The sequence below is a fragment of the Pezoporus wallicus genome, unplaced genomic scaffold (genome assembly GCF_028554395.1).
Source record: "Pezoporus wallicus isolate ANWC-B61680 ecotype Strahan unplaced genomic scaffold, APGP_CSIRO_Pwel_v1 contig_3952, whole genome shotgun sequence".
Taxonomy (NCBI): domain Eukaryota; kingdom Metazoa; phylum Chordata; class Aves; order Psittaciformes; family Psittacidae; genus Pezoporus; species Pezoporus wallicus.
The window spans coordinates 7,065,494-7,076,553 of record NW_026635034.1 but is presented as its reverse complement, the minus strand read 5'-3'; positions in this window follow the sequence as shown (position 1 = coordinate 7,076,553).

The following is an 11,060-nucleotide window of genomic DNA, read 5'->3' as shown; positions in this document are numbered from 1 at the left end:
GTTAATTCATCACTACCAGCAATTACTATACACAATGAACTTGCAGTATCTCAGCTGCTTGGTTAATGAGTAGCAGGTAAAAGTCAAGCAAAATTTCTCTCTAATCCCTGTCCATTTACTCTAGTAAGGAAGGAAATAAGCACAGAATACCTCTGATGCAAGATCTAAGTAATCCAAAGAAGCAGCAAAAATGGGTTCTGGAAATGCTTAACCTATATTCTGTTCTACCCCATATGGTTAATGGAATTATACAAATAAAAGAAACAAAAGATTTAACCCACAGTAATTCTTGGATCCCAGATTCTTCTAAAGTCAAACCAAAATGCTGTTCTCTTTTTTTATTTTTATTTTTTTATCCATTAGAACATTCTAATAGTTTGCAAACCGGTTGTACAATATAGGAAGAATTGCTTTTCAGCACTAGCCTTCAATCTGCAGTCAATTCTGTAAGTCATCTATATCAACTTCCATTCTTTGATGTTATGACAGCACTACAGACCTGCATCTGGTCTTCAAGATTTAGATTCAAGTTTTATATTGGAAATGATATTTTCATTTATTTAGTATTACCATTTACATACTAAATTTGAAAAGGCTGAATCCTCAGATCTTTTGCATGGCCTATCACTGCTTCAGTATCATGCAAGCAACTATGACTATTACCTTAAAGTAATAGTTTGTGCAGTATAGACCACATTGATAAAAAGCATTCTGAACTTGCTATTTCTGTTAATAGAAGTTTTCCCATAGCCACCCTCAGGGAAAAGAAAAAGCAATCTATCTTTTTATTATCTCTATATATGCAAAAGTAGTAAAAGTTCTGGCAGCCCTAGTGTCGACAGGATCCAGATTTTTCTGAAAACTGGCAGAGTTTAGCTTGAGAGCAAGCCTGTGAAACAGATAATGTTCATACTCATACTTCTCTCCTCTGGTAAACTGGCCACTGGGACACCTGTATTCTCAGCCTAAACTTTTATACATTTCAAAGCTTCCTACCGTAACTGTCTCCCACATGGAAAAAAAAGGCTTCAGTGCCATGAACCAGCAGCAAAAAAATAAACAGTTCTAATCCTAAAGCCATGCTGTAATCAAACTAGAATGGGATCTGGAGCTGAGTGTTACTCCTTTCTCTTATGTACCTCTTTATTTCACTTGCTAAGGTAGTGATTCATTTCAAATTCATGCTAATGAAACACAGTGCTGTTGCAAATCTGGAGCTGCATGAGCTCCCACGAATAGTCCCTTCACTTGCAAACCATACCTGTTTCAGGCCTGACCCTCTTTGAGCACGTTACAGAATAGTCCAAGGAGGTACATTGTGTATTACTATGTACAAGAGACTATAGACAGTAAAACAGTGAACGAGCTTATAGAAAATAACTCGAATTCAGAATGCTTGCCTAAGATAATTAAGTTTTTCATAGGGTAAATTTATGTCCTCTGTTAGTACAGCAGAAATAACGACAGGAAACATTACTACTGCATTTGAAGAATTCAGATAATTTATTTTATAGTTTTAACTGGAAAACTTAAACAGGGGAAGTTTAGGTTGGATATAAGAAGGAAATTCTTTCCTGTTAGGGTGGTGAGGCACTGGAATGGGTTGCCCAGGGAGGTTGTGAATGCTCCATCCCTGGCAGTGTTCAAGGCCAGGTTGGACGAGGCCTTGGGTGATATGATTTAGCGTAAGGTGTCCTTGCCCAAGGCAGGGGGGTTGGAACTAGATGATCTTAAGGTCCTTTCCAACCCTAACGATTCTATGATTCTATGATTCTATTCATACGAAGTAGATTAATTTATTATATATTTTAGGTGCCGTGAGCAAAACCACAGGAATAGTTCTGAATTTCATGTTCCCAGGACTTACTATTAATGTAAATAGTTTTGAATAATTATGCCCTAAAGCAAGTTTAGAGCCTCATTCAGACTACGCGCCAGTATACATGTACAAGATCAGTTGCAATCATGTTCCTTTCTACAGGTCAGAAAATTCATTTGGTACGTGTCTTTGCTGTACACACTAGTGTTATGTCCTTCCATCAGGAAGGAAAAGACAGATAATTGTAAGTTACTGAAAATCATTTGTGCCTTTTATTAATTTCAAAATTTTCTTTAGCTATCCCTTATATGTAGTAGGCCTCCCATATAATTCAATACACTGCTGAACTTGGACATTTGCTTTTAATAGAATCATAGAATAATTAGGGTTGGAAAGGACCTTAAGATCATCTAGTTCCAACCCCCCTGCTGTGGGCAGGGACACCTTACGCTAAATCATATCACCCAAGGCCTCGTCCAACCTGGTCTTGAACACTGCCAGGGATGGAGCATTCACAACCTCCCTGGGCAACCCATTCCATTGCCTCACCACCCTAACAGGAAAGAATTTCCTCCTTATATCCAACCTAAACTTCCCCTGTTTAAGTTTTAACCCATTACCCCTTGTCCTATCATTACAGTCCCTAATGAAGAGTCCCTCCCCAGCATCCCTATAGGCCCCCTTCAGATACTGGAAGGCTGCTATGAGGTCTCCACGCAGCCTTCTCTTCTCCAGGCTGAACAGCCCCAACTTCCTCAGCCTGTCTTCATACGGGAGGTGCTCCAGTCCCCTGATCATACTCGTGGCCCTTCCCTGGACTTGTTCCAACAGTTCCATGTCCTTTTTATGTTGAGGACACCAGAACTGCACACAATGCTCCAAGTGAGGTCTCACAAGAGCAGAGTAGAGGGGCAGGATCACCTCCTTCGACCTGCTGGTCACGCTCCTTTTGATGCAGCCCAGGATACGGTTGGCTTTCTGGGCTGCAAGTGCACACTGAAGCTGGCTCATGTTCATTTTCTCATCAACCAACACCCCCAAGTCCTTCTCCTCAGGGCTGCTCTGAATCTCTTTTCTGCCCAACCTGTAGCTGTGCCTGGGATTGCTCCGACCCAGGTGTAGGACCTTGCACTTGGCATGGTTAAACTTCATGAGGTTGGCATCAGCCCACCTCACAAGCCTGTCGAGGTCCCTCTGGATGGCTTTCCTTCCCTCCAGGGTATCAACCGAACCACACAGCTTAGTGTCATCGGCAAACTTGCTGAGGGCGCACTCAATCCCACTGTCCATGTCAGCGACAGAGATTTTGAACAAGACCGGTTCCAACCCCAATCCCTGAGGGACACCACTCGTTACTGGTCTCCAGCCGGACATTGAGCATTGACCACAACTCTTTGTGTGCGGCCATCCAGCCAGTTCTTTATCCACCGAGTGGTCCATCCATCAAATTGATGTCTCTCCAATTTAGAGACAAGGACGTCGTGTGGGACAGTGTCGAACGCTTTACACAAGTCCAGGTAGATGACATCAACTGCTCTACCCCTGTCCATCAGTTCTGTAGCCCCATCATAGAAGGCCACCAAATTGGTCAGGCAGGATTTCCCCTTAGTGAAGCCATGCTGGCTGTCACCAAGCACCTTGTTGTTTTTCATGTGCCTTAGCATGCCTTCCAGGAGAATCTGTTCCAAGATTTTGCCAGGCACAGAGGTGAGACTGACTGCTCTGTAATTCCCCCGGTCATCCATTTTCCCCTTCTTGAAAATGGGGGTTATATTTCCCTTTTTCCAGTCATCAGGAACTTCACCTGACTGCCATGATTTCTCAAATATGATGGCCAGTGGCTTCGCAACTTCATTCGCCAGCTCCTTCAGGACCTGCGGATGGATGTCATCAGGACCCACGGACTTGTGCACGTTCAGATTTTTAAGATGGTCTCGAACCAGTTCCTCTCCTACAGCGGGCGCAAGGTCTTCATTCTCACAGTCCTTGCATCTGCCTTCCAAGACTTGGGTGGTTTTGTCAGAGCCTTTACCAGTGAAGATTGAGGCAAAGAAGTCATTCAGAACCTCAGCCTTCTCCAAATCCTGTGTAGCCAGTTCTCCCAAGAGCTTCCTGAGGGGGCCTACATTCTCCCTAGTCTGTTTTTTATTTGCTACATACCTGTAGAATCCCTTCCTGTTATCTTTAATACCTCTAGCTAAGTTTAATTCTAACTGGGCCTTTGCTTTCCTAACCTGGTCCCTGGCTTCCCGGACAACACCCCTGTACTCTTCCCATGCCACCTGTCCTTGCTTCCACTTATTATAAGCCTCTTTTTTCATTTGAATTTTCCTCAGGAGCTCCTTATCCATCCAAGCAGGTCTCCTGGCCCTCCTGCTGCACTTCCTTCTGGTTGGGATGCAACACTCCTGAGCTTGTAGCAGGTGATCCTTGAATATCAGCCAAGAGTCTTGGGCACCCCTGCCCTCCAGGGCTGTATCCCATGGAACCTTCCTAAGCAGGTTCTTGAAGAGGCCAAAGTCTGCTCTTTTGAAGTCCAGGGCAGTGAGCTTGCTGCACGCTTTTCTCACTGTCCTGAGGATCTCAAATTCGAGCATCTCATGATCGCAAATAGATTTTGCTTTCTACATTTACATTCATTCTGCTAGTAATAACAAGACTAGTTATATTTCATTCCACACAGATTAATTCTATGATGCATGCATCATAGTTCTTCCCTTCTGACAGTAAATATAGTGAGGCACAGAACATTTAACTCATTTACATACAGGTAGTATATCCAGCAAGAGAATGCACAATCTTTTCAACCATGACTGCATCTGTGAAGACTACTCTAAATATAGAAGCATTAATAGTATGAAATGCTTTTTGCACTCTGCTTTAGAGAAGGGTTAGCATATCTCTTGCTATTAGAGTTTTTTTAATTTTGCTGGGGGTGGGGTTATCATTATATGTATAGTGAGAGATTTAAAGGCCTCATTTAGGAACAGAAATTAACATGAGAAACATGAACAATATTCAGAAATCTGATTTCTGAATCAGAAGTTAAGCCACTCAAACAATTAGCTTTAAAGCAGCTAGCTCCAGACCAGTTAGCAGTGTCTATCTGCACAAGCAAGCCTTATTGCAGACACACTGTTTGCATATTTACTTTTTCACAAGTCTACTACTGATAGCAGAAAAAAAAAAAAAAAAAAAAAGCCTGTTACACTGCTTGTAGTACATTTGGTAGGTTAATCTAGTTTGAGTCTACAGCAGACTGAATAAAAAAATTGTACACTCTCAAACATGCATAGACAAAAGCACACACCCTTAATACCACAATTTTGTAAAGGTCTAGCTCATTTGATTTTAAGAACAGGAACTGCACTTATGCAATATTCCTCACATGATTTGTTACACTTTTGCCTTACAGGCTTCCTGCCATAGGAAGTCTTTTAGTTTTTACATTTAATTCTTTAAGGTTCTTAAGAATTTTGAAAGAATATACTGTTCAAATACTCCGTTATATTACATTATTTCCTTTTTCTATTGATTTCTCTTTTTGTTTTCTCAACTTTTTCATTGAAATGTCCAAAGAATGTCCCTAAGGAAGCGATAGCATATTAATGATTGCTTAGTTTATTCTTAAAAGAACAGTAATTTAGATTATTTTATTATGTTCCAGACAATGATTGCCTAACCAGATAATGTAAGCAAAGTTAAGTAAACTGGAAACAGAGTTCAATTACAAAAATCATTCCTTGGAACTTTGTAGAGATGAATTTGTAGTTGAGAAATACCCGATAATTCAGTTCACAGTGCAGGGAAAGTTATTGCAGTATCAGTGATGACGAGGTAATGCAGAGAAAGCTTTAGCCAGGGAGTAAATAATGTGATTGAAGAAAGCATGTCAGAAGCTAGTGTAATATCACTGTAGAAGACTTCTAATCATAGGCTTTTTAGGCACAAAATTGTGTCCCAGATATAAATATTACAGTGGCCAAATGGTTTTAACTTATGAGATACATTATTCCTCAGGAAGTACTGTGACATTTGAAAAACAGACATACATGCTCTTATCCTCTCCTTATTTGCATTACAGCAATAAAACGGTGTCACTCCTTATTTCAGTTCAATATACCTTAATATGATCTTCTGGAACCATATACACAAGTCTTAAAAGCAGCTTGCATCACTGCTGGTGTACAAAGTAAGTTCTAGTCACTTCAGACACCTATGAACATAGAATTAGATACAGATAAATCAGTCTCAGACCACTGGGAAAAACGCAGCCCGGTAGCTATAAATTGTTCAGCATAATGTAAATACTTATCATAATGTAAATCCTTGCCATCACAGGTAGATTTGGGGGAGAGGTTGTGGGGTTGGGTTTGTTTACTTAAACAATTTCAAGCACAGTACATCTATTATCATTCCTATTTATAGATACCGAAAGACACTGCATGAAACCAAAAGGAAGGCAAGAAGATGGCACTGATGAAGACAGGCTGAGAAAGGATATCCTCTAAAATTTTTGTTCCATGAGTGACCATGCATCTCAATTCATTCTGTTAACAGTTTTATGACATAAACAAATCTATCCTACCCTGTAAAGCGTATCACAGTGCCTTGAGGGAATTGGCTGATGTAGTTGCCAAGCCATTTTCCATCATATTTCAAGGGTGCTTCTCAGAAAGATGGAGAGAGACTTTCTACCTGGGCCTGTAGTGACAGGACAAGAAGCAACAGTTCTAAACTGAATGGGGTAAGATGTAGATTGGTTGTAAGGAAAAAAGTTTTACATTGAGGGTGGTGAGACCCTAGAATAGGTAGCCCAGAGAAGCTGTGGCTGCCCCATTGGAAGTGTTCAAGGCCAAACTGGATGGGGCTTTAAGTAAACTTATCTAGTGAAAGATGTTCCTGCCCATGGCAGAGGTTTGAACTAAAAGATCTCTAAAGATTCATTCTAATCATTCTATGATTCCTTGGTTAAGAAAAGTTTGTAGATCAGCAGTGCTCCTCAAAGCTTCCACTCCCCCCCCAAAAAAAACAAAACAAAACCAACCAACCAAAAAAAACCACCAAAAAACAAACCAATCAAAAAAAAACCAAAACCTGTGAGGACATCAACAGTATTGTGAAAGTAATTTCTTCAAAGAACAGTATCTCTCCATAAGGACTACCAAAACCACATGAATAGAATGATTCTGGGGGAAAATGCTTAAGATTCACCCTTACAGAACATTACTCAGCAACATAAAATGAAGTCTACTGAAATCGATCTGCTTCACAGGAAGTGGAACTCTTGACCTATGAAGTAAAAAAAACAGTTATGTTTTGAGTTTGGGGAGCATTGGGGTTTTCTTTTGGGGTTGTGGGGTGTGGAGGGGGGTGTTAAAAGGTAATTTGTACATTGGGTAAGACATTCTCAGATTTTCCTAAGACAAATGAAAAATACGTCATTACAACATCACCACATCCTGTATATGATTGTATAAACCTAACTTCTGAGTTGTCACTGATGTATTTTATGAGAATTATCTGTAGAAAGCTTGGGGTTTTTTATTCCACAAGTAACTTGTCCTTTCAAAATATTCTAAGTATACAGACTCCGTGTACAAATTAAGTATACAGATTTCGTAGGGTATCTGTTGGTGTTGGAATGAAGCATCTACACTAAACCAGAAAGTATTAACTTGCTTTCTTACCCATTACTAATTCAATGGAGAATTTTAATAGCAAAATGACAAAATAGTGCATGGGATTAATTACCTCCCAAACCAGTATTTGATACAGTGTGCAAATGACACAGGTTATAGTTATTTTTAAAATAATTTACCTGCATTTATAAATGCTAAATCTTACCTTGACACCCACAAGCAGTGTGAGATAGAGCAAGATTACAGGATTATGAATGATAATACATCAAGAAGCTCTACTTTCTCTCCATATTTCTAAAAGAAACATGCTTTTTTTCCTCATTCTGAGTTTATTTGCACTACTTCCATCTCCTGATGTAAATATTTTACCTTCTGGAAGCAGTGAAAAACATGACAGTTCATCGTAATTTCATTTTAGCAGGCACCCCAGATCTCATTCAGGAGTACACTGATATAGTATACAGCTATGTATGTATATGTATATACACCACTCCAATTTAAATGTACTTTCCCTGACCTGGTGAGCTAAGCTGCTTATAAATCATCACCCCTACAAGTGTTTCTTGGCCCAAGATACGTAAGAATCAAACGTTTCCATATGAGACAACTTTTCCAACAAAATCACACTCAAGTAGAAACCAAATGTTAACCAGTTAGATCAATAAGTAAATAAGTAAGAATTGTTTTCATGAAATCTTAGGACTTGAAATGACTCAAGACAACCTACATCACCTTCTGCCTCAAAACAGTTAATATATAAAGCTAAGAAATGTGTCAAAGAGCTTTTCCTCTAGCCATAAGGCTTACTAATGCTCTAGCAGACTAATTAGATACAGTTTCCCCATAACAAATTTGTTCTGACTGTTATCTTGGTTTTCAGTTTACAAATATTTTGGTCATTTGTGGTAATTAACTTAAAAAAAAAATCCAATGGATAATTCATTAACAGGCAGTAACATAAAACCTCAGTACAGATACATTAGATTTGTTACTTTGCTGTCAAATGGATTGCTTGCATGTCTCCTGCATATGGCAGCCTCAAGTAAAAAAAATTAAACTGACTCTAAAAGAGCCAGATTAAGTGTTAGAAAAAGGTGCTCAGCATATAATGCAGATAATGATCAATTCTTGCTATTGTGATAAATTGCAACTAGTTCCTATTCAGTTAATGTCTACCATCTGTCATTACAATAAGATAGTTACCTTTTTAGAAAGAAGCCACTGGTGAAGTGGTAAAATATTCAAGTCCTTGATTTTCTTCTTACCTAACCCAACAGAGCCATTTCAGTCACTTGTGAAAGATTCCTGTTGTAAAAACAAAAAGCTCATTTGACATTTGAGGTTGAGCTTTACTCATCTGTCCGCTTCCTGGAGCCTGAAACTTTGACATAACATTAATCCTGAGCAGCTGCTTCACTCAAAAAAAAATTAATTTGTTTTGGAAAGCTATTCTAAAAGTGCAAGTAGGCAATTAATAAGCAAATGCATCATTTAACAAAAAACTTAACAAATACTTGAATTGTTTCCTGATAGTATTAATTTTGATGAAAACTTTAAACTGGAATAGCCTCTGGAATAACCTTCCTGTTCACTGTACTACTGCATAGTGCCCCCAAAATGCAGATTGTTAATCACCTGATCCTAGTCTTTTGCAAACAGTAATGTTGAGCACAGTGCTATCAAAAATAGCAAAAAATATGAAGATACAGCAATAAATTTAGGAACTATGTAGTTGAAAGAAAACATGTTTTCCATGCTAGACTCAAAGTTTCAGATTTCTGTCGCTACTAAAATTATTGCCTGTTGTTCCCTTAAGTAAATTATCAATTCACTGACAAATGTAAGTTACTGATGTACATATTCCTTCCAGATGTTATATTTCCCACAGCCCTCTTGATAAGAAAAAGCACAAGCAGATCTTATTGAGCTTGATGTTATAAGTGTATGTCTATAATTATAAACAAACGGAAAATACCCTTAACTATTATTTGCTCTTGATTGTGTTTAGCACTAGCAGATAGGGTTGTCTTTCCCCTTCTATGTCTCCTACATATTATTCTGCCCCCAAAAAAATTTCCAGGAATTTCTGTCCTATATGCACTCTTCACATCCTCAGGATAGGAAGCATCAGGGCAAGAAAGTTATATTGTCAGCAAAAAACATTATGCATAAATCCCCAGCTCCTAAGTAATTCATTGATTAAGCCATGTCATGTACAGTCAAAGCGACCAAAAATCACAGTTCTTAAGTAGACTCTTCAAAGGCTTGTCACCTGATGCTGAGACAACTGTAACACTTGTCACAGTGTTGCTATTGTCAAATTACTATTTGTGTTTTAAACATTCAGTAGAAGTCTACCTGGTCAAATAACTCCGTATCTAGTACAGGCAGCAAAGTATAGATGATATTGAAGAGGGTGATACATTGGAAAGGATGACAGCTGATGCAAAAAAATAGTATGAACAAAACCATTTTAAAGATTTCCAGTGGTAGTTTCTTGGAATAACAGAAGACAACAGAGTATATGAATTTTCATAACAGGCAATAAAAGATACCTAAGGATTTAGTGGCTTATCATCTATAGTACTGATAACATAATACGGAATCATTGGGAGAAATAAAATATTCATTAAGCATTTCTCTGCATAAGAAAAAGCTTAAAGTATATATACAATCTGGAAGTGACAGTGTCAAAAGAGAAGATAGTAAAAGTGTTACTATCCATGGAGTTGTGTTGCTTCTCAGGGTTCAAGTATGTGGTATTGCCACCCTCCATTCAAGTCATCCTCTTAACAACCACTGGACAAACTGGCTACATCTTAAGCAATGAAGCAAGAGGAATACCTGGATCCATTAGAGAAAAAAAGGCCACAGCTGAATTAAGTGTAAAAGAAGATCCTCAACAAGCAGCAATTTCACCTTTTTCACAGACCTTCAGAGAAATCTGAAGCTACAATCATTCCCTAGCAATACAGCTCACAAAATTCTCAGTGTATTCAGCGACCCCATTTAAGTAGTCATTCAAGGAGGCCTCTCTCTCACTGCATTGGATACTGAGGAGCCTTGTCTAGCACAATTATCTGTAAGTCTCCAAAATGAGTCCTAGCTTAGGCTAGCTGTCTGATATGAAACAGTCTGAATCAAAGACATAAAACTAATTCCCCAAGTCCCAAAGCTGATGTAGCAACATATCTGCTGGCCTCAAATACTTAAAATATACAAACATACATTGCAGGCTGTCATGGATTCAAAGTCCAGAAATGTTTTAATTTGCAACACTTTTTCAATGTTAGAGTCTGCGTTTTGTAGCAATTCTGGAAACTTATCCTAGTGTCTGTTCATGTAATGCATGAAAGCTGATACAGATCTCCTCACAAACCAAGCTGAAAAGTTTTGTGATTAATGCCTTATTTTACTTGCTTCTTTACAAAGGTTACAGTCAGGCTTGTTTTTTGAAACAGGCATATCAGAGCATAAGAAGGAATATTGCACTGCACTATTCCCGTATGCAAGTTATACAAGGAGATTTTATACTTACTATACAAGTTATTCTTACTAATTAATAAAGAAGTATTAAAAAAGAAGTTTACTATATAGGA